General features: G+C 38.5%; 1 long non-coding RNA gene and 1 pseudogene across 2 annotated transcripts in view; both read left to right on the top strand.

Annotated features, from left to right (window-relative positions):
* LOC148214145 (uncharacterized) overlaps positions 1 to 22,824 on the top strand; it is a 42,129-nt gene that overhangs the window by 1,024 nt on the left and 18,281 nt on the right. For both annotated transcript variants that reach the window (XR_015798545.1, XR_015798544.1), the window contains exon 2: positions 10,515 to 10,663. This is a non-coding gene — a long non-coding RNA (uncharacterized LOC148214145). The remainder of the gene's footprint in view (positions 1 to 10,514; positions 10,664 to 22,824) is intronic.
* Positions 16,569 to 18,558, top strand: LOC148214146 (glutaredoxin-1 pseudogene; annotated as a pseudogene).

Raw genomic sequence — 22,824 nt, 5'->3', positions numbered from 1 at the left:
TTTATAGTTCCCACTGCCTTAAGAAGGCTCAAAACATTCTTAAGGACCCATCTCACCCGGGACATTCTTTTTTTGAACTATTACCATCTGGCAGACGGTACAGGATAATGAAAACAAGGACGAATAGGCTGAAGAATAGCTTCTATCTTAGAGCTGTAACTATACCGAATTCTACCGTATAGTGCAGTATTAATGTAGCATCAGGGGTTGTGCAATATGGAATGTGAAGGTTGTGTTTTATGTGTGTTATGTGTTCTATGGTTTTTATATTTTTAAAGCTGCACTGGGGTGGCATTTAATTTCGTTGTACAAGTAGTACAATGACAATAAAGATTACTACTACTACTAGTAAGCTTTTCTCATTGTGCCCTGGATAAAAACAGGCCTTCTGATGCAGTGATGGTAGATAAATAAGGAAGGGGAACTGCCACAGGCACCTCCTGAACCGTTTTCCATTCCTGTCGCTGCTCTTGTAATGGGGCAAGAGGAGAAAACAGCCCTGTGCGGTCATACAGCTGTCTACAGTATATGCCTTCTAACTTTTTTTTTTTGTTTTAAGTGCCTTCGAGTCAGTTTTTGACTCCTGGCAACCGCCGACTGGCAGTTTTCTGGTCCCTGCAGTTTTCTTGGCAAGGTTTTTTGGAAGTGCTTGCCATTGCCTCCTTCCTAGGGCTAAGAGAGAGCAACTGGCCCAAGGTCGCCCAGGTGGCTTCTTGCCTAAGGCAGGACTAGAACTCACAGGAGACTAGCCTAGTCCCTTAACCACTACGCCAGACAGATTCTCTCTTCTAACCTTAGCTTGTGGTTTTCAAGCTAGGCAGGAAAATGTCTCCCACCAGAAGTATTTAGAGAAGATCTCACTATTCTTCTGCACTTGGAATAAAAAACATCCTAGGAACGTTTGGCTCCTAATCTCGATGGATACATCCATGTAGTTTTCTTGCCAACTATTTGGACGTGGAATGGGTCCCTATTACCTTTTTAGAACAAGAGGCTCTCAAGCCAAGCTCAACTTCTGGGGATCGCATTCTTGCTGTTTTCCTAGCAGTGTGCAGAAGGGGGTTGCCATTGCCTTCTTCTGGAATGTTCCCCCAATCTAGCCTACAGCCTTGGATGTTCCATATAACCAGGGATGACCCTGCTTAGCTTTGAAATCAGACAGGATTGGCTGGGAGCTACCACCTGTTGAGTTTCTCATCTTAGAATGGGATGGTGCTATTCACCTCCTGCTGCGAAATTATTTGAATGGATGATCCTGTTTTCCAGTCTGCTTTCTGCTTACCCCCATTTTTATTTTATTTTACTTTATTTTTTGCTTAGTTCAAATCCACACACATCTATATTTTGGCACTTCCACTTTCTAAAACTGTTCTCGCAGGACCCCATGCCATGTGGGCTATATAATGGATATTGAAATGCTAAGCATTGTCATAAGCAGTAGTAAACAATTTTCCCACCAGCATTGCTGTTCTTCAACACAATTCCTATTCTTTCAGTTGGATTTATTTTACCAAATGGTGGATCAACCCCTGTGTTTAGAGATAAGGGGGTTGGAAATATAATGCTTGTTTTTGACTAAGAATATACTACCAATTTCAGAATCTGGAGTACACTAAGACAAAGATCTTATTTCTATAAAAACAATTTGCCTGTCTTTATTATCTCCTCTGTATTGAAGCACATTTTTCACCTCTGTTTCTTGAAAATTGAGTGTAATAAAGGATATTTCACAGCTGTAATGAAGCTATTCACAAAACAAGGTTGCAGCAAGGCAGAAACAGTCCAAAGTAGCAAGATAGATAGCAGCAATGTGCAAAGGTTAATTTCGTTCTAACAATCCTACAGAGAGAGTTGCTGTTTTGTACTGTCACAACAAGCACAGGATATTGAAGGACCGCCTCGCCCCCACGATCTCTACCCGTCCCACCCAATCTCACAGAGAGGGCATGCTTCGGATCCCCACGGTAAAAGAACTTCGATTAGCGGGGTCCAGAAGGCGGGCCTTCTCTGCTGTGGCCCCCGCCCTTTGGAACATCTTGCCCCCGGAGGTGAGACAGGCCCCCTCACTCCAGGCCTTTCGGAGGGACTTGAAGACCTGGCTCTGCCATCTGGCCTGGGGCAGGGAGGGAGGATATCAGAAGTGGGGTTGGCTGGCCTCTTAGTGGTATGCTGTGCCCCCAGTGGCCTCTTGGATTTTTTAGTTGTTTATTTTTCTAATGTTTGGTTTTATAACTTTTAATGGTATTTATGTTTTTTAGTGTGTTGTAAGCCGCCCAGAGTCCCCCATTGTGGGGAGATGGGCTGGCACAAATTAAATAAATAAATAAATCTGGGCAAAGAAAATGCTGACTAACAAGAAGAGGTGCTCCATTTCTACCAGTTACCTTCAATCAAATGAAGGATTGCTGATGAAGTTATTGAAGAGAAAAGTATCATGGTAGCACTGTCCCCAAGGCAATGATCAAAGTGATAAATGGATGCTCCTGTCACCTCTGATTTTTCTAATTGCTGTTACTGGAGACCAAGAAGAATGCCCAAGTGTCAAAGGTCATAGTGGTAGCTTAGTCCTGCAAGGTATTACTGTGACCCTGTAAACAATAAGTGAACTTATCTGACCTCTGATCCCTGAATAGAATTAATGATTTTATTGGGGTTAGGGTTGGGCAAGTAATAGGTATAACACTTAATTTAATGATTCAAAGTTAATCTCTATTAAAAACAGAGTTTTTCAAACTTTGCAACTATCTGCCACAGTTTTGTATAGGCAAATAATAGTGTTCCTCCAAGCCTGATCAGTTAAAAAAAAAACTGTGATCACCCTCCTCAGTTATTTACAACTCACAGTTTGAGAATCCCTGCATTTACTTGGATTCTGCTTAATATTTTCTTTAGTTTGATCTAACTACACAACTGACATTACATATAATTGCATATAATTACTTTTTGTCACTGTATTTTTTCTTGAAAAGTTAAATTCTAAAAAGCAAAGTAAGGAAAGTATCACTCCACAATTTGAAATTATGTAGTTTGATCATGAAAGCACTTACAACTTGTAGTTCTCTCCCAGTTAGAGCTAGGATCTGTCTTGTCAAAATACTCTCCCAGAGTTAAACATTAAGATGTTTACTTATGACTCAAACTCCATGAAGTATAATGTCTTATACTGAACTTTGACATCATGTAAAAGAAAGCAGAATAGAGGCGGACCTACAACATTCAAACCGCATTCTCGTTATAACCTTTCCAGCTCGATTAAAGGTGCAGCCCTAACTTATGCACTACTTTATAACATGAATCTTTGCACTTAGCAAATAATATAGCAAAACAATTATCTCTGTTGCTTGTTTAACATCAAGGTACTAATAATTCATGCAATTTAAGCAGAAACCAAAACTTTGCAAATTCAACATACTTTGTAAAAAAAACTATTTTGATTAATATGCATTAATTTTAATATTAGCTTTTATGACTGTCATTTTACAGCATATCTAGCAAAGCATGTTTTGTAGTGCAATCCTACATTCTCAGGAAAATGGAAAATGTTTTCCTTTTTTTCTGAATAAGGCAAAAAACCCAAAGATTTAAAAGAAAGTAGAAAAGGCTTAATGCTGGGAAAGGTGGAAGGAAAGAGAAAAAGAGGTTGAGCAGCAGCAAGGTGGATAGACTCAGTTACAGTGGCAATGAGTGCACCATTGGGAGACTTGAAAGACCAGGTTAGGGATAGATTGTCATGGAGAAAATCTATCTACAGTATGTGGTTGCTAAGAGTCAAAAACAACTTCATGGCACATAATAATTAAAAAAATACATGTTTGCAGCCTAAGACCCATTGAAATCTATGGAAGGATAGTTTTACATGCAAGTCAAATTGATTTCAACTGTTTCTGGATTCTGCCAAGAATATCTTTTTTGTGATTGCAAGCTTTGAATTAATAATACAGCTAGTGAAATGAAGTAAAAAAAAAGAAATGTTTTTTCATGTTAACTTTCTACATTTCTAACTTTGTAGAAAACTGGACATTTCTAAATGGTGCACTTTATGTAAATGTAATTATTATCATGCTGTTTATTAGAATATGTTTCTGGTAACACCATTATGTTGAGAACTTTATTTGTAGCTCCCAACTAGCTAAGAATATGTTAAAGAAGAAATCATAAGTTTTGTAAACATGTGTATGCTGGGCTTTCTTCCACAAGGTGGTGCTATCTATCACAGAATGTATAGCTGTTTAAACCAAGTTGGCAAAATAAAACAGGATTTTCTTTAATACCAATCACAGGGCTATGTTCAACATATTTAGGAGGGACACTGGTCTGCAAGGGGGAACAGATCCACTCTACTAACAGATGCTGGTCCATGACAGACAAACTTCTCGATAAAACCCATTGCCCACAATCTGGCATAGAATTAAATAGTCATACTTAATCATATTGATTTTGACTCTCCTAGGTTATGAACAGTTATTTGAAAGTAATTTTCTAGTTGCCTCTGAGTTCCGATTAATGGAAGCAGTTTAAAATGTTGATGTCTTTCATGGACATCATGTAAACCTGTTCTGGACCTTATTTACCAGGTTATATTTGAATCTGTAAATATCATAGCAGGTGGTAGCAAGAAAGTTCAAGCATGGGACTTGGAGAAAATTCACAAGTAAGTTTTATGATTAAAAGGTAGATGCTTCAGCAGGAGCTACTCATGCAAACACAGAATTGAAGGTTTTATTGTGCCAGGCTGCACTAAGGTTATGACTTGTATTAACTTAAATAATGTAATTTATGCAGAAGAATTCTGTCCAAGCAAGTGGTCAGTAATCCAATATTGAAAGTGCCATCAGGTAACTGCAACAGTCTAGCTATGGGGTATGTGTGAGAGAGCAAGCTGCTTGCCTTTGGAGATCCTCATCTTTTTGGAACTTGAAGATATGGGCATTTTCATATTTTGTTTACACAAAAGCTGTTCTGTGTACTAAAGAGGCAGTGGGATTGCTTTACTGCTCCTGTTCCCAAGGTCACAGTTTACCTAGCTGAGTCCTGATGTCTATGTGTTGAGTTGTGGATGTCTGCTTTATACTCTGATGGAAGCTTACATGGGCAAAAATCCGACAGAGCATGCAGTAATATGAACATACATCTTTTCCTGGGATTATTCCTTTGTGGATAACCCATGATCTCAGAAAAATGTGCCACTCTTGGAGTTGCAGACGGGAGCTACATTCATGGCCTCCATGCTTTGAAGCATGATTTTGGAACTGAATTCAGAACACTCTGCAGCCCTCAAATGCACTACATGTAAGCTTCCCTTTGCAGACAACATACATCTATCACTGTAGAGGCCTAACAGTCTCCACAGTGACTACAGAGTTAGTAGTATTTTGCACATGAAAGGGACCGTGTTCCAAGCAAGCTAACAGGATCAGCCGCACTGAATGGTCAACTCTCATGTTTCTTATTCAGTACATTCTATTCTTACTGTGTTTTTAAGTTAGCTGCTACCGCTATTGTTTCTAGAAATCCATCATGTTAATACCCATCTTAAAACGGAAAACTTTAAATGGGAAGAGAAACCAACATGCATGCAGATTAAATACAGTTGGTGGCCAAGTGAAGTGCAAAGTCTGTATCCCTGGAGACAGCATTTTTTAGTATGTCCCTAAAGACTTCTCACTCTCGCTCTTGCGCTCTCTCTCCGTTGGAAGCTAAGACAATCTTTAATATGCAAAGGTGCACATGGGAAAGTAACCTAGAAAAGAAGCCAAAAGAGGCAGCCAACTGCCAAGTGAAAACCAGCTACCAACACATTCTCTGACTATATCCATGGTACGGGACAAGGAGTTCTTGTTTGACAATTGAGAAGGGTTCTGAAAGCCAGCACCTATATCAGTAAGTATTCATCTCAAAGGAATGCAGTTGAACTGGACAAGCACCAGCTACTGGTGGCTGTTTCTTAAGTAAGAAAACAAACAGAGGGGGGAGGAGGTCCCGCACTTAAACATAATGATTTTCATCCTTAGAATCATTTTTCCTTAGGTGCATTTATCCAATGTCTTTTCACACATGAAAAGAAATGGACAATTCAGTAACTTAGCTTACAAAACATTTGTGTCAATAGAAACACCACATATTATCCAATAAATACTGTTGTGGTTAGACTCTCCAGAGAGGACCAGCATAGAGTAGGTTTAATCTGTAATATAATTACAGTGTAATTTTGCAATCAGCTATGACAATAGGTCATCTACTTGAGAGGAAGTTCTTAAAAAATACTCTTAAGAAGTCTTCCCCATATTTTAACAGATCTGGAGTTTAAATTCAGGAACTATGCAGATAGAACCTCACATTTGCTAAACAAACAGGAAAAAGGGGCAGGGAAGGAGAGTGGAGATTAACGAACAGGGAATTTAACCTATCTGATTCTTGCTTATTCTTCCTAGGAACTGCTGTTCTCCCAGGCCATTAGTCACCAGGTAGACTAATCTCTGATTCAGGTACAGTACCTGACCAAAGTAGGGGAAAACCTTTCTAAATAAGGTACTTGGAAGAGTACCTCCTTCAGTAGCAGCCAGTCTACTGATTGAGATTAAAAACAAGGTCCTATCGTACTTGTGATTAAATTTGTGAGTCTGACCCCAAATATAATGACTCAAGATAGTCTTGGTGGTGGTAACTTCTCAATAATTTGCAATTCCCTTCCATTCTGTATTACAACTGATACCAAGTGTGACAGACAAGGATTTATCTGTTCAGCCAGTTCTTTGTTGCTATGCCTTTTGTTGTTATTGTTTTGTCCTGTTTTCTGAAAATGCTTTTCATTTCATATGAAGAATAAATAAAAATATAAATAAATACAAATCTATTTTTACTATGTATTGTAACTCCGCTTTGTGATTATTTCAAGAAAACTTTGTAACAAATAAATGCAGTTATAGGGGATATTTTAAGCCTCATCTCCCACAATACAGTTATTCCCAGCAAAATTTTCCCCAGCCTCTTGTTAGTGTTGTACTATATGGAGATGCAGAGTGAAGGATCTTGTATTTCACTCATAATACTCTGTCCTGTCGCCTAGGATTCATTCAGGTTGATTTAAGTTTTAGTGAAGTTAGTCCTAAGGATGTTAATCAGGGATTGGTGGAGCATGGTCAAGTCCCCGCATGCTCTACAATTGTTCCTTATCACTCATATTGATAAGGGAAGAAAGAACAACAAACTACAGATGAAATTTGTTGGACTACCTTAAAAAAACAAATTATAAATTTGTAGAATCAACTCTAGTTCTACTCTTCGATATTTCTTCTCAAAAGGTTAAGTCCATATCATGACTATTAGCATTTTCTGTTAACAGGAGTATTGAAATTTGTAGAAAGGTATACCCCCAGCACACCTTTCAGAAGTTGCCACCAAACTATCGTTTTTAGTATGACAGAATGAGAACATTATTAAATGTATTTGAAGTACAGTAATAATGAGATCCTACTATTACCAACTGTATTTAATAATAACTTACTGTTATTACCTACTATAATAATCAGTAAAAATGAGAGCCAGTTCGGTGTAGTGGTTAAGGCATCAGGCTAGAAACTGGGAGACCGTGAGCTCTAGTCCCACCTAGGTACAAAGCCAGTTGGGTGACCCTGCACCAGTCACTTTCTCTCAACCCTAGGAAGGAGGCAATGGCAAACCACTTCTGAAAAACCTTGCCAAGAAAACTGCAGGGACTTGTCCAGCCAGTCTCCAAGAATCGGACACAATTGAATGGATTAAAAAAAAAAAAACAATATCAGTTGTATTTAATTAATTAACTCAAATTTATGTCTGTGTGCAGCCCTTGCCTCCCCCTTCCCCGCCAAGAAAAAATACCAAGTTATATACTTCTGTTCTATTCAATCTGTCTTTGCAGTGGGGTGCCAAAATGATGATCATGGTACAATGCAGTAGGCATTCTGAAAAACGTCTGGCTTCAGTTATCCATACTTTAATATAATATATATATTAAGGTATATTATCCATACCTTAATATATCCATAATATAACCATGCCTTAAATTAATGCTTGACGCTGTACGTTAAACCTTACCCTGCTTGGTACAGTCCAGATAGTTTGGACTATAACCCTCATCATTCCTAGTCAGCATCACCATTAACCCAGACTGAGGAAGGCTGCTTTATTTGGTATTACATATGAAGGGTTCAGCTAATTCCAAATACAACAATGAAGGTGTGAATGAGGGCAAATAGAAACAGTATTGCAGAGAAGCAAAGATCTTTTCTACCATTTTGCACTGCACAGGAGATCTGGCTAATCTTTCATACTGTTTGAATTTCCACTTAACTGATGAGCATTAGTTTTGTGTGTTTATAACAAATCCTCGTTTTGGAGCTGTCGTGTGTGTAATCATGAATGATGCTATTACACCATGTATTGTACAGGAAGTCTATCCGGAGAATAAAATTTTCTAAAGAGGAAGCTCTTGCCTTCAACATTCATAGTGTGCTTTTTAAATAGACATGTTATTCTGGTAACAGGATGTTGCATTGCTCTTTAACCAACATGTTAACCTGTGGCAGAACTCTACAGCAGTGGGTGCTGCATTGCCACAGTCTTGGTTGTGTCATCAGAAAATGACGTCGATAAACTGCTGAGAAAACTCAGAAAGCCAGTACCATTAGAAACCTCATAAACCCTCTGGACTCTGTATTCTTAATCACACTAAGGTTTATTGTGAAGGAAATCATTCCATTGCTTTAAGCATTTATGGGGAAATGACCTTCATGAACCATTCACCCATGCAAAATGTTAATCGTGGGATTCTTGTCCTATATTCTACACATGATGCCTGTTTTTGCTACCCATTACCTTTAAAGTGGAAGGGTTGTCTTACAACTGCAAATGCAGGACAGCTGTGGTCTCATTATGAAGGAGGGGTCCAGCAACAAGTGGACAGCCTCCATTATTCATGGATTTCAAGCATCATTCTATCAAATGGAAAAACCCCAGCTTCTTTTTAGAGAGAGGACTTTAAAGAAATTGACTAATTGAGTTGAACTCTCTCTTGATGCCAAGCATTTTCCTGGAATCTTCAGTGAAGCAGAAGGGATGGTGGGAACATCTCCCCCGTGCCTGCATCACTCCAGGCAAACATTCTCTAAATTGGAAGTACTCATTTCCTTTTTTCTCTCCCTCAGCCCAGCTACCTCTTCACATTGCTTCATCTCTTTTCTCTTTTGTTCCCCCTACTTTTATTTTTGGTTCCAATTTCAGTGTAGCATTTCTTCCCCTTACCCCATCTCCATCCTGATTTCTTCTTTGCTGTTTCTGATGGAAGGAGAGAGGGAAATGCATGAGGGTATACTGTATCTGTGTGTGAGAAAGAATGATTTGTATGTGTATATAGAAATAGTGAATCAGTTTTACAAATCTAGTAGCTTATTTTATTAGTAAATATGCTTATTCATTATTCAGTTAATATTGCACAGGATTTTTGTCTGTGTTTATGGTTCTTTTTTCTGGTACTGTTCCTGGGGCGGGGGACAATTTTAAATTAAATGATACCTTACTTTTGAATAGATGAAATATCCTAGTGTTCTTCATTAGGAATATAAAAGAACTGTTCATTCAGATGAATGAAAATTTAAGGAAGGCCAAAGTCCATGCTAGCAGCTGGCAGTGAGACTTGTAGTCCAACACATTTGATGGACACCAGGTAAAGATGGTAAACTATACTCAAATAATGTAATAATCTTTATGTATTGTGTTATATAATATTGAGAGCCAGTTTGCTGTAGTGGTTAAAGGCACTGGATTAGAAACTGGGAGATTGTGAGCTCTAGACCTGCCTTAAGCATGAAGCCAGCTGGGTCACTTCAGGCCAGTCATTCTCTCTTTCTCTCTGAAAATGTTGCCAAGAAAACTGCATCTGTCCACTCAGTCACCAGGAGTCGAGACTGGCTGGAACCATCATCATCATCATCATCATCGATGAACACAGATTCAATGAAAAGAGTTTTTATTAGGGAACAGAGGCCTTCCATTAATGTTGCCCCATAGCCTCAGTAGAATATTATTTCTGAAAATACTTAGCTGTAGTATTCAATAGCAGCTTAGACTGCTATTGCCCAAACCCTTTTAAAACATTCTTAGGGACAAATCAGATCAGATACTAACAATGTTATTTTAAGGGCTATAGCAGAAGGAGATTCTCATTGGAACTACAGCACAGGGAGAGGGGGCAGTTGTTGTTATTACATTTTTATCCCACCTTTTTTATATATAACTCAAGGCAGCAAACATAATACTCCTGCCTCCTATTTTCCCCACAACAACCCAGTGAGGTGGGTTGGCCTGAGAGAAAGAAACTGGTCCAAAGTCACCCAGCAGCTTTCATGCCTAAGGGAGGCCTAGAACTCACAGGCTTCTGGTTTCTAGGCCAGCACCTTCACTACTACACCAAACTAGCTTTCTATCTTTAATACTTCCATCCCCTGCCATGGCCCTAACTGTGTTCTGCATTCTCACAGCAGTGATACACAAATTTGAGTAAGGAAGAAAGACTTGCAGAATGTTGACTACAAGGATTACAAGCTTCCAAAAGAGCGTGGGGAAGATGGGAGTTTAACCAGGACTGTTCAGAAGAAATCCTTATTCCTTTTTATACACCAAGTTCCAGGTGAAAATTTCCCCGCCTTCTGCGACATTTTACTAATGGTAAAAGGAACAATCATGGCATTTCAGATGATGCACTAAGAATTCCTGAATAATTTGGCTCAAATTTAGTAGCAATCATCACATCCTAATGCAAGTGAATTCCATATGGATTATGATGAAGTATCTTCTTTTATCTATTGTAAATTAAAAATACTGTATTCATTAAGATATGAGTCACAGTATTTTGAGAAGTTGAGTAGCATTACAGTATAAGATTTACTTACAACTTAAAATGTACATGCATTTGTTTAGAACTGTCTTCCTAACCTGGTACGGTCTGTGCTAGCTGGGAATTTGGGAGTCATGGTGAAAAGCTGATCTAGAACATTAGAATGGACATTTTAATAAACTCATGTGTCTATGATATTTTAAAGAATGCCTGAACATAGCTGCTGTTAGGTAATTTTAACAGCACTCTTATGAACACTTAATCAGTAATGAAGAAATCCAGCCTTTCTTAAGGGAAAGCTAAAAATGTAATTTATATGGGCCACATTAAGCACTCAACTGTATATTGGCTGGTTTTGCATAACACATTCAAGCAGGCTGAAATCGAGATGGGTGGTTAGGATTTCCATACATTATGGGAAATCCAACCATTGTCTTAGTGTATTGCATAAATATGGTGTTATACTATTAACAGTGTTACAATTTATTTGAGTACAATACATTATGTGAATGCAGAAGTTGTGCTTTCTTGCCTTAAGTTTAGAATTAAGCATCTTGTGTGTTGATTCAACCGTAGTATTCCATCGAGTTGTTTTTTTAAAAAAATAACTCTAATAAAAATCTAGATTCCCCCTAGAATCACAGGAAGAGAGGATTTCTAGTACAAGGTATAAGTGGTTAATTAGTAGCTCGCTAATTTACACTAGAAGTGAAAAAAAAATGACCTTTCAACTGTTGCTGAACTTCCATTCTAGTAAGTCCATTCGGTAGGATGCTGGGAATAAATAATTCATGACATCCAAACAGTCCCATTTTCCTACTTGCTATAAAGCCATGTTACACAGAATACAGTATATAGAGTTCTCCAGAGGTTTTTTTGTATCAGGTCTTAGCTTACATGTATAGAATATTGTCACAGTCCTGTACTGCATAGATATATATAACACAGGGGCCCGCTGTGATCCATCTGACTATTCTTTCAAAAACAAATAAATAGGAAGTTAGCATGCAACAAGCAAAGCATCAGCCTCTATCATGCAGCACTGACTTTATGAGTAGCAGCCACTGGAAGGCATTCAGTCCAAACTGTTGTAAAGTAAATGCTTACAGCAATGCAAGCTAAAGCAGCATAGTGTTATTGTGCATCTACAACTGGCCAGCATTAAATTCAGTACTTGCTCATTGCGTCTACTGCCACCCAGGTATGTATGCAGGAAGAATAGGTAATGTGGCAATTCTTCAACATATGGAAAGCTGAAGGTTACAGATTCACCACCTCCAGATGGAAGTACAGTATTAAGAAAGGACTATCATAAACAAGGGAACGTGGTGGCGCAGCGGCTTAATGACGCTGAAAGTTGCCGGCCAGAAATGGTCGACACGTCAGCGGTTCGAGTCCAGCCTTCGCGTTAACAGGGTGAGCTCCTGTTTCCTCCCCAGTACCTGTAAACCCAACAGTTCGAAAACTCATGTGAGTAGACAAATGGGGACTCTCACTCCGGTGGGAGGAAAAATGCTGGCGGCGCCTTGCAAAAAGGAGTCGGGAGCAGTTGCCGGTAAGCGCGAAAAACCGTGCGCGCCCAAAAAGGGCGCGAAGCAACGGAAACCCCGCTTCCTGCGCTCGCCAGCTGGGCTCTGCTCTAGAAAGGAGGCTCTGGCAAACCACTTCCGAAACAATTGCCTTGAAAACTGCAGGGACTCGTCCAAGCAGTCACTGCAGAGTCAGTAACGACTGAGCGCAGATTAAAAAAAAAAAATCATAAACAATGAAATCAGATGACTATTCCATTTCCTTTCTCCTAAAACACCGCAGACAAACCCAGTCTCTTCTGCCCGAAATTTTCTTCCCACAGTTGAAGAACCTAGTGCAACAAGACATTGGGGAAATACATCTGGTGTGGTTAAATATGATGCTTTAATGTTGACACAGCTGCAATTTCTGAAAGAGCCTTAGAATCAAACACTTGCCCTCTACACTTTTCATCATTCTCTATTCAATTATTGTGCATAAGCAACAATCAAGGCAGGGTCCAAAATAAATAGGATGTTAGTATCTCTTCAGCAAATATATTCAGCATGTAGGAAGTTAGCTGGAAGAAAGAGTTGTGGTATCTGGCTGCAATACTTTTGCTAGGCACTATTGTACTTCAGATCTCTGTAGCAGTGAAATGGTCAGATGTTGAATTTTCTAACATTTGCCCCCCAAATAAATCCATCCTACAATTTATACAATGTAGCTATTACGATGGGTGCACTCTGATAAAACAGTTGTAATTTGTTTAATTCACTTAATATGCTTTCTGGGAAATCCCATTTTTTAAAAATCTGATATTGCAGTGAATGAGTTTATCAGATTGTCTTTAGGGAAGCATAAATGCTACTACTTCTTGATCATAGTAAAGATACATTTTGTTTGGCACAGGATTAATTCTTCAAACATTATACAGTTACAATAGTTCTTTTGTTCTCATATCACATGAAAGAAGTTTGTGGCTGTTAATAGCTTGTTAGAAAAATAAAGCTCAGTAATGTATAAAATTTCTATAATTAGAACTATAATTAATGTATAAAATTTCTATCATAATTAGGACTACCATATCAGGGCTGCAAAAGTCCAGATCATCACTAGATGTCATCAAAAAGATCCAGATTTTGGCAGCCCAAATATGGTAGCCATAGTTATTTGTCTCAGAACTCTTAACTACAGAAATGTTAGACATTACTAGGTTTTGTTTAGTGCAAAATCCACACAAACATTAGAGAGTAACAAAGAGGTACAGAAAACGTTGCCTCTGTCCCGATCTTTGTATGCCAGATACTGTATGGCAGCCCTAAGTTTTAGCAATGGCCAAGAAGGCTTTTGCACTCATGATTCATAGCATACCAACTCCACCTATTCCTTGAAATGATATATTTTGGTTCTGCTAGCCCATAGCTGATTAGGACTACTATACTTTATTTTAGACAAGGCCAAGACATTGTGCTCCTGTGCACAATCAACAAGATTGGCAGTTCTCTTGCAAAAGCCAGTTAGACTGCAGTATTGAATATGGCAAGCTACCTTTGCTCACACAGCATACAGTATCTAGTACTACCTCTGGTCTTCCCTCCTTCCAGCTCTCCTCCGAAAAAGTTCTCTAAATCCTGGAGGTAAACATTTTCAAAAGCCTGAAGTGCAGCAAGTTTCAACTCCTTTAGGAGAGAACTCTTCAGATCCATTTCCCTACTTTGGAGAGAAATCATCCTCTGATCTGAAACTACTTACCCTGAGCACAGTCCAGTTCTCCAGAGTATAGGCAACAGAGAATACAAACACAATAGCTGGGGAAAGGCATGCCTATCTGAAAAAAGTAATTCCTTGAAATACTGGTTTCCTCAAAAGTAAATCATTCCCTGTAAGTAGAATTTTTGGAGATGACCCATAAATAAGCCTTGGGTGAGATTTGCAGAGTTAAGGAAGGAAAGTCTTTAATTCTAGGCTGATGAACAGTGTCTGATTTCTCTGCCTTATCCAGCCATTTCCCTCATCAAGGGCTACAAAAATCTGTACAATCATTAAAAGGAAGCAAAGAGTTAGGGTTTGCTCTAGCTTTTTGCTGCCATCTTATGATTATCCAGGTTTGTGCAGTTTAGACCTGGTAGTCTAGCTTCATCATTCCAGATCTTGAATTTCTCTTTACTTATCAGATACAGTTCTGCCCCAATTAAGACACTTCCCTTAGATATTCTTATTTTCTAGCATCTGCCACCTATGGTAGCTTCCTCACTCTGAGGCCCACTCACAGAACATACTAATTTGGAAATTGATTGCACTTGTTTTTCATTGGCTTTTCTTGTTTGATATTACCCTAGACCTTAGATTTTTTATTTTGCACTTTATTGTTTTATTGTATCTTTACGTTTTTATATAATAGGTGTTAACTACCTTGGGCACTACTAATTAAAAGAAAGGATATGATTTTAGTAAGCAAATGTACAAATTGTGATAAATGTATACATATCATAACATAGTGACAGCGTTTTCACAACAGATTTAGGGGAGGAGTGGTTATGATAAAGAATATAAAATTGGCACAAAAAATATCAACTCCGTGTCCCTCTCCTGCCTTTTGTAATCCGTAGCAACTGAAATGCATATCATCATCCAAAATTGCATTTTTAAATGTATTACTTTTACCCTGTCCTTCTGATGCTAATGCCAGGAGCTGTCAAACTTTGTGATGCCATCGTTCCCCAAAATAATGAATGAATTTGTGTGATTCCAGACTGAGCTCCTGCTCTGGCAGGACAAGCCAGCTGTCAGGTATCCAGGCAGAGTGGCAGCAATTCAGCAGGGCTTGTGCAAGGCAGACTCACATACCCAGAACTGGACTGCTGCCAGGACTTGGTCCCAGGACCAGGGCTGGCCTTCAGTGACCTTAGTGTTCACAGCAATGGTTCCTGCAACCCAACTCTGAGCACCACCCAAGACAAATGCACTTGTCTAGTCTCATTTTCCCTCTTGTCCAAGGTTGGCTCTTCCAGGCTTCTTCTTGGGCAGCATCATGGTGGGTCCTGTCTCTGACCTGCATGCCTACTCCAGGCAACCTGAGCATGCTGGGCTTCCATAACAGGGTATAGTCCTCCTGCAAAAGGTAGAGGAAGCTCAGCACATGGACTTCCTAAAGCAGGTACACAGGATCAGTGCCAGAACGCAGCACACAATACTAGAGAAAGCGAAATAGGGGGGTAGCATGCATTCAATATTTTCCTCTGCTTTTGTAAATGTATTTTGCTTGCAACTTTTCATTTTACTTTGTATTTGATCATACTGTCCTTTATACTATGCATGCTTCCCTGAAAGCTTTACTTATAGGGTGGATCCCATTGAATGAAAAAAAAAAAAGAATGTCTCCATGTGTTTACACACGTACTTATGAAGGCTCAACTGTCAGTTTTTGACTCACTAAAATCAGTTTATTCTTCTAAACTAAATTAAAAAAAAACTGAGAAGCTGTTAGATGAAAGGTGGCGTTCTCAGCTTTCTTTATTCTTTGAATTGCATTCTTCCTCTAGTTAGGTTTCTTGGAGCTTTCTTTCAAAATGAAAAGAGAACAAATCAGTGGAAACAAAGGAAGGCAACGGATGTGAGGAAGAGAAATGGATAGAAGGGACTGACTCATCTGGAGTTGCATAATGTCAAAACTTTCTCCCATCCTTTTCCCTTAAATAAACCTCTAAATACAGATAGTATTGTAAGAAGTAAAACTTGCAAGTGCTGGATGACGTATAAGCCATTCTGTAGCTCATTTTCTTACAGGAAGACAGAAAACCTGGAATCAACATTCAATCATATATGCAATGTTTAATGTGTCTGTCTTTAAATAGTTACCTCCTAATGATGTGCATGTACAGTGAAGATAAAGTCTATAGTATGAAGGCAGGGACGGGACGCTGTGTAAAAATCCTGGTGTTTCTACAACCCCAGTAAACCGCCCCCAACCCCCACCTGAAGGTATTCTTTCTTTTCAATGAAGGGGAAATCTAGCATGGGCTGAAAAATTAATCTGTTGTGCCCCTTCAGCCACCCAGGGTTTTAAGTAGGACTGAATATTAACTTGTGTTTGGAAATGGACCTGCTGTAGGTCATTTGTGTTGCTGTTAAACAATGCTAAAGCCTCTTTTTACATAGTAGTGTGTGTTGCTTTAGTTATTTCCAAATGAGCAAGACAATCCAGTGGATACAACTGAAACGCAACTCGCGTAAAAAAGAGGTAGGGCTTTGATTATACAGTCACAGGCATCTTGACTTTTTTGACACTCCCCCCCTCACTAATGCCCTTGTTCCTGCTCATTCTGATTAATTGAGACTCTAAAATTTTACCCTGGCAGTAATGCTGAGAGTAATGCAATTCTAGCATCAAATTCTTGTTGGTGGTTTATACATAAAGAGTACTCATTTAGTGTCAGTTAACCAAACGTGGCATTTTCAATCATTTTAACATGCAATTTCAACTTAATTATTACATTTTACTCTTGAGGTTATCTTTGCACTGGTTCAAAACCAACTGCGGGAGTTGCCTTCCCCTCCTCCTCTTCATTTAAGATTACTTTTAATCACAGAGTTAAGACAGTTTGCCTGTAAGACCTGTAGGAGTAGCTGAATGACTGAAGATAACCTCTAGAGTAAAATGTAATAATCAAGTTGAAATTACATGACAAAGTGATTGAAAAAAGACTACTAATTAACTTCTTTCCTGGAAGAAGTAATAGATGTTTTTTCCCAGATAACTTTGAAATGCCAGATGCATTTTTGGATTTCTGTTTACCAAAAAATACTAAGTATAACATTTGTCTGGTTGGGTAGGCATTTTTTAAAAGTAGTAGTTGCTATAACTTAGCATGAGAATTGGTATAAAATCTACATCTTACAATCAAACGTTTCATCAACTCTTCACCTCTAATTCACATGGGCATATTCTCTGAAGGGCTGGCATATTATTATTTTATCTACCTCTAAGGATATTAAAATATATTCTTGAGAAGGTCCAATTGTATTGGGGGGTGCAGTCCATTATTTAGTGGGGTCAAAATGGACATTTAAGAAAAAGGGAAGAAGTGAAAGAAGCTAGAGTTAAAAGCAGAGTGACTACAGGAAGAGAAGTCCTGTAGCAAAAAATACTAGAAAACAGAATAATTTCCCAAAAGAATGAATGGAAAGTAGGGGTAAGGAAAACAAATGTGGAAGATGCTTGAAACAGAATTACATTACAAAGTGCCATGGAAATGTGTGGAACCACATTTCCATGGCACTTTGTAATGTAGTGAAGAGTTTGAAAAAGAATGTATGGGGGAATGGTAAAAATATGCATGGTGGAGAATAATTGCTGCAAAAATGAGAATGAGAGTAAGATATTGTATAATGAATAAAGAGGGGGGAAAAGCTGCAAAAAATGTAGCCAAGAAGGAAGAACGAGGCTTGGAGCTCATAAAACCTGAGTATTAAGCAGGTGGATTCTTTGCCTTCTGTTCTTACTCCTGTCAGCCTTAGAATTGGGCTAGTGAGGTTTCTAGGATGGCCCAACAATTTATAGTTTTTTATTGTTGTTCTGCTGTGGTTTTCTTGGCAAGATTTTTCAGAAGTGGCTTGCCATTGCCTCCTTCCTAGGGTGAGAGACAGTGACTGGCTCAAGGTCACCCAGCTGGCTATGTGCCTATAGTGGGACTAGAACTCACTGTCTCCCAGTTTCTAGCCTGGTCCCTTAACCACTACACCAAACTGGCTCTCAGTTTCTAGGGTGGCCCATCAATTTGTAGTTAGTCATATTGCATCTAGTAAAGCAATTGTCTTTGGGAAGAATAGCTGCCCTTTCTGTCAGCATGCTCTAGATCTTCTGAAAGAATTTAATTTCCAGCCTGGGCATTAGAATACATTGATCTCACAATCCAAAGGGGTACGAATGGCATTCAAGACTATCTGATGCAGTTAACAGGCACTTGAATGGTTCCTCAAATGTTTGTTGGAGAAACTGGTGGTTTACAGATCTGGTAAACAGAAGTGGAGAATTTCTCCTTAGGTTAAAACAATTGGAGCATCGGGAAGAGCAGTGATAAATTTAAGCTGTGACTACCTTCACACTGTGCCCACAGGACTTTGGACATGAGATTAGTTGACTACCTCCTCTTGTCTTTATCTATTGTATATTTCTGAAAGGGGGCAATAAAAATAATGGAGAGTTTTGGTTACTGTCTGGTTTCTAGGATACAGCCTAATCTCCTTTGATATCTTTTTAGTATCATTGTTTCTCTGCTAATAAAGTGCTAAAACTGAGAATGAATCAACTATTTTTTTAAAAAAAAGATAGATAAAGAGAGCAAGAACTGATTAAGGTGCAGAGAAAATTCAGCATATTCTTGATGGAAATTAAAACTGTTTTGGATGTGCTTGAAGAGGACTAAACAAGAAGCTCTAGTGCAGTCAAAAGAAATAAAAATAAAACTTTTAGACCAAATGTTACAATAGAAATCGGAACACCACGTCTGAGAACAAAACAAAAATCATAAAAAACAAACTTCATAATCCAGCATGTGTTTCAAAATCCATTCTTGTCTGCATGAAACAGATTCAACACCTCCCAGCAATAATTGTGATTTTCCAGATATTTCACTAGACTATTTCTTTAATTTAAAAAAATTACATTTTTTGACTGGGACCAGTCCACACATTTGCTTATAAGGAGAAAACTTAACTGTACATGACAGGTAAGGTTAAAAGACAATTCAGTAGAATTCCAGCATGGATAACATGAACAAAGTAAACATCCTCTTTACAATAGCTTAGCCGGATCCACAATATGATTCGATGTTTACTATTTGCTTTTGCCAGACAAAAAAAATAATCTTGGTAATAAAGGAGTTATTCTATGTTGGTGGTTTATGGGAAGCCCCAGTACTATTAAGATCTGAGTGAATATTTTCCAAATTGTGGGCTGAATTGCTCATATGCTTACTTCTTTCCTTGTACTGTGGTTACTACAAAAAGCCTGTATGTATGAACTTTTAATGTGGGTAATAAACATATGGTAGTTGGTTAAATTAACTCATGCACTGAGATCCTTGCTGTGTAATACTGATAGCATAGGAGCCAAGCAAGGAATCCAGAGAATGTGAAAACCTTAGACATGTCAGTCTTAATAAAAATGAATGGTTAGTGTAAGTCACAGAGAATTTGTGGCTGGAATTCAAGGACAGATGGTGGACGTGAACAAGCACCTCATTAGTACTTGGCTGACTGTTTTTAAACAACCAGCCCAGAATTAAGACTCATCAAAAATTCAAAGTGTTTTTTTATGATTCTGCTTTCAACCATTAGTGTAGCTGAATAGAGTACTTTGTGCTAGCTTCAATCCCACATTAATCATCTATTTCTTTACTCACAATGGTACTGCTGTGCCTTAAAGCTCCTTAAAGAGGCCTAGAGAAATACCTAAGTTGTATCCCGTCTTTCCTCCAGGAACTAAAGGCAGCTTTCACGTGGTCTCCCTTCATTTTGTTCTCCCATCAACAATTCTGTGAGGTAGATTAGGCCAAGAGAGAGTGACTGGCCCAAAGTTTTCATGCCACAGGGTAGACTTGACCCTGGGTCTCCCAAATGCAACTATTAAATACCCTGGCTCTCAGAAGATATTTCAAATGTCCCACTGTGGTCTTGTCAAAGCAAGCACCAGCTCAAATTGCTTTAGAAGCTTACTTTTTAAAGCACCCCATATCTTCCTTTGCACAAAGAGATCCTAAACCACATGGAATAGTGTATATACCCCAGACATTTGGATCCCAGTAGCTGGCACATTGTGAAAGATTCCTGTTCGAGACCTGGGGGAACAGGTATCAGCGGACTGAGATAGATCACTGCATGGGAGGCATGGAGGAGGGAGGTTGTATATTCAACTTCTTGCTATCTTGTTAACTTTCCATATGAAAAGTGATGCTACCATGAGATCTGTAATAATGAAGTACCAAAAGAATGGCCACTGATAATGTTTACAGTAGAATTATATTATCATCTCATTTTCTCAAGGGTTGCTAGGCTGAGGAGGGAAATGGGTCCTGATCTAGAATATCCTTAACCCAAACTGAATAACATGGTTTTTATAACTTAAACCCTTGGATATATTGGAGTATAACTGACTTTAAGGGGTTCAATGCAACCACCTTCCTTTCCTAAATTCGGATGAGTAGCACAGTCTTCACTCACTGGCAATACTCTTGAGCCCTCCTCAGAACGAGTTTTCTAATTATGAAAAATTTCTCTGAGCTGCCTATCTTCATTATGTGAATATTTAATCCCCTTGGGTCCAGTTACACTGTTATCAGTGCTAAATATCTAGTCCATTTAAAAATACTTCAGTCCTATAATTATATTAACAACATCAGTCTTTAGATAAACACATGCCTGGTCAGGATGAATATATATTTCTTCAGGGTTTCCCCCCCCCTTTTTTTAAGAATCTGAAGGAGTTTGAAAGGATAGTTCTGGGCATGGATCTTAGCAAAGACCTCTGGCTACATAGCAGAGGAATCTGTTCACAGAACAGTCACAAGAAAAATTACATATTCATTTGATGGAATGAGTAGGCAGACCAACTTCTAAGTGATTCCTGATGTTTAAATACTCACTGCATACAATTTTTCTCACCAATTTACAGAAAAGCCTGCAAAAATTTTGGTGGTTTTTTTTGTTTGTTTGTTTGTTTGTTTGTTTGTTTGACATGCATTCTCATCCAAATAGTGAAACCAAAAGTATTTTAATACCCATCCCACTTCCTGAAACAGTAAAGAATTTCAGTATGTGCAACATATATGGAGGATTGGATCTTCTTTCAGATCTAACCTAACCTATTCTGTTTTTACCGTGTAGGCCCAATTTTGCCCCATTCAGAACTGAGGAAAGATTAGTTTCCATAAACATGTAATAGAAATATCCCAAGTATTCACATTCCTTTGGGTCTAAGGTTCCACTAAGACATTGTCTAAGAACAACCCAAAGGATAATTCTACTCATGTTCTGGACGTGAAAATAATCCAGAAATAAGGCAGAAGTACTCTATTTAAGAATAGAAGATCTGACTTCACCGCACTCACAGCCTGTCCACACATTTCTGGGTCCACTTCAAGGTAATAATTTGGCTGTCATAATTAGGGGCCGGACAGCTGCAGAATGTGTAGATAGAGGGAAACAGTTCTTTTTGATGATGGAGCCCAGACTGTAGAATACTACCAGAGATATGCTAAGTTGCAGCCCACCTAGATGCCTTTCTGATACCAGGCAAAGATCTCCTATCTTCCCAGATCTTTTAATTTACCTTAGCTTTGAATGGTTTATCCTTTCTGTAATTATTTATCTGCAGTAGTTATGTTTCATTTCTCTTAAAATAATCTTATTTCTGCTGTGAGCTGCTTTAGACCTTTCTGATGAAGAATCTATATACATAGTAAAATTAATAAATGAGTAAGGACGATTTTAAACAAAAAGGATTTGATTTCTACTTTGAGATCAGGGACTTGAGACTGCCTCCATAAGCCAACAAAGATAAGAGGTACAATCATCCATTCCAGTAATTACAACACATCAACACACAACATGCCCAGCCAAATAGTCAGAGTTGTAAAGCAGCTGGCAAAGCACAAAGCATTTGCAGTTCTTTAGATGTTTTTAAAGAATCAAGGTAATAGCATGAGATTACCAATCCTATACTTGAGTTAGTTTCCCTATGCAACACAGTTAGTGCTGATTTCTACTGTCAGCAGAATCATACAGTAAAAACTAATCCTAGATCTGTTTTTTAAATTGGGTAGGCATGCCTTCATTCTCAAAACTGATGCACTTCATCTTCCACTTCCCACAAAAGATGATTTCCCACAAAAGATAGAATACTAATATGGGGAGCTATTCCCATATCTGTAGTTGCTACTTGGCATGAAATGTTTGGTGGTTTGAAAATGAAGCCGAACTCTTAATGATAGATTGCACAATGGAGTGATTCAAAGCCATCTGCAAAGTCTCTTATACACAACCCCCCACGCAGTTATTTAGAAATAGAAACAAACACAGTAGTCAAATATACAAACAAACAATACTCTGGGAAGCAAGGCAGGAGACTCAGGTCTGTCAGAAGATGAACCATATTGTGTCATCTGACTTATATGGAAAAGACAATGAAAGAAGTGAAATAATTACATACAGGATTATTCAGGAGCATCTAGCATGTTAGTGAATAATAGAGCCAGTTAAAGCATAAATAGAATCAATCCTGTCCTACTTGGGTCACATGTGTTCTTCAGACAGCTTTCCCAAATCTACATACTGTACATGTTTTATTGGCCGTCTTAGAAAAGTTCCATATAAAATATTCTGTTGCTTTCTGCCACTTTGCCTTAATGTGGCTTGTTCTCTCTTAAGTTTGTAATGATGATGGA

This window comes from Python bivittatus, unplaced genomic scaffold (assembly GCF_059951505.1).
Source record: "Python bivittatus isolate LINGU-HERP-01145 unplaced genomic scaffold, Pbiv_v1 ctg000700_np1212, whole genome shotgun sequence".
Lineage (NCBI taxonomy): Eukaryota > Metazoa > Chordata > Lepidosauria > Squamata > Pythonidae > Python > Python bivittatus.
The sequence above is the reverse complement of the archived record's forward strand: the minus strand, read 5'-3'. Positions and strand labels throughout refer to the sequence as shown.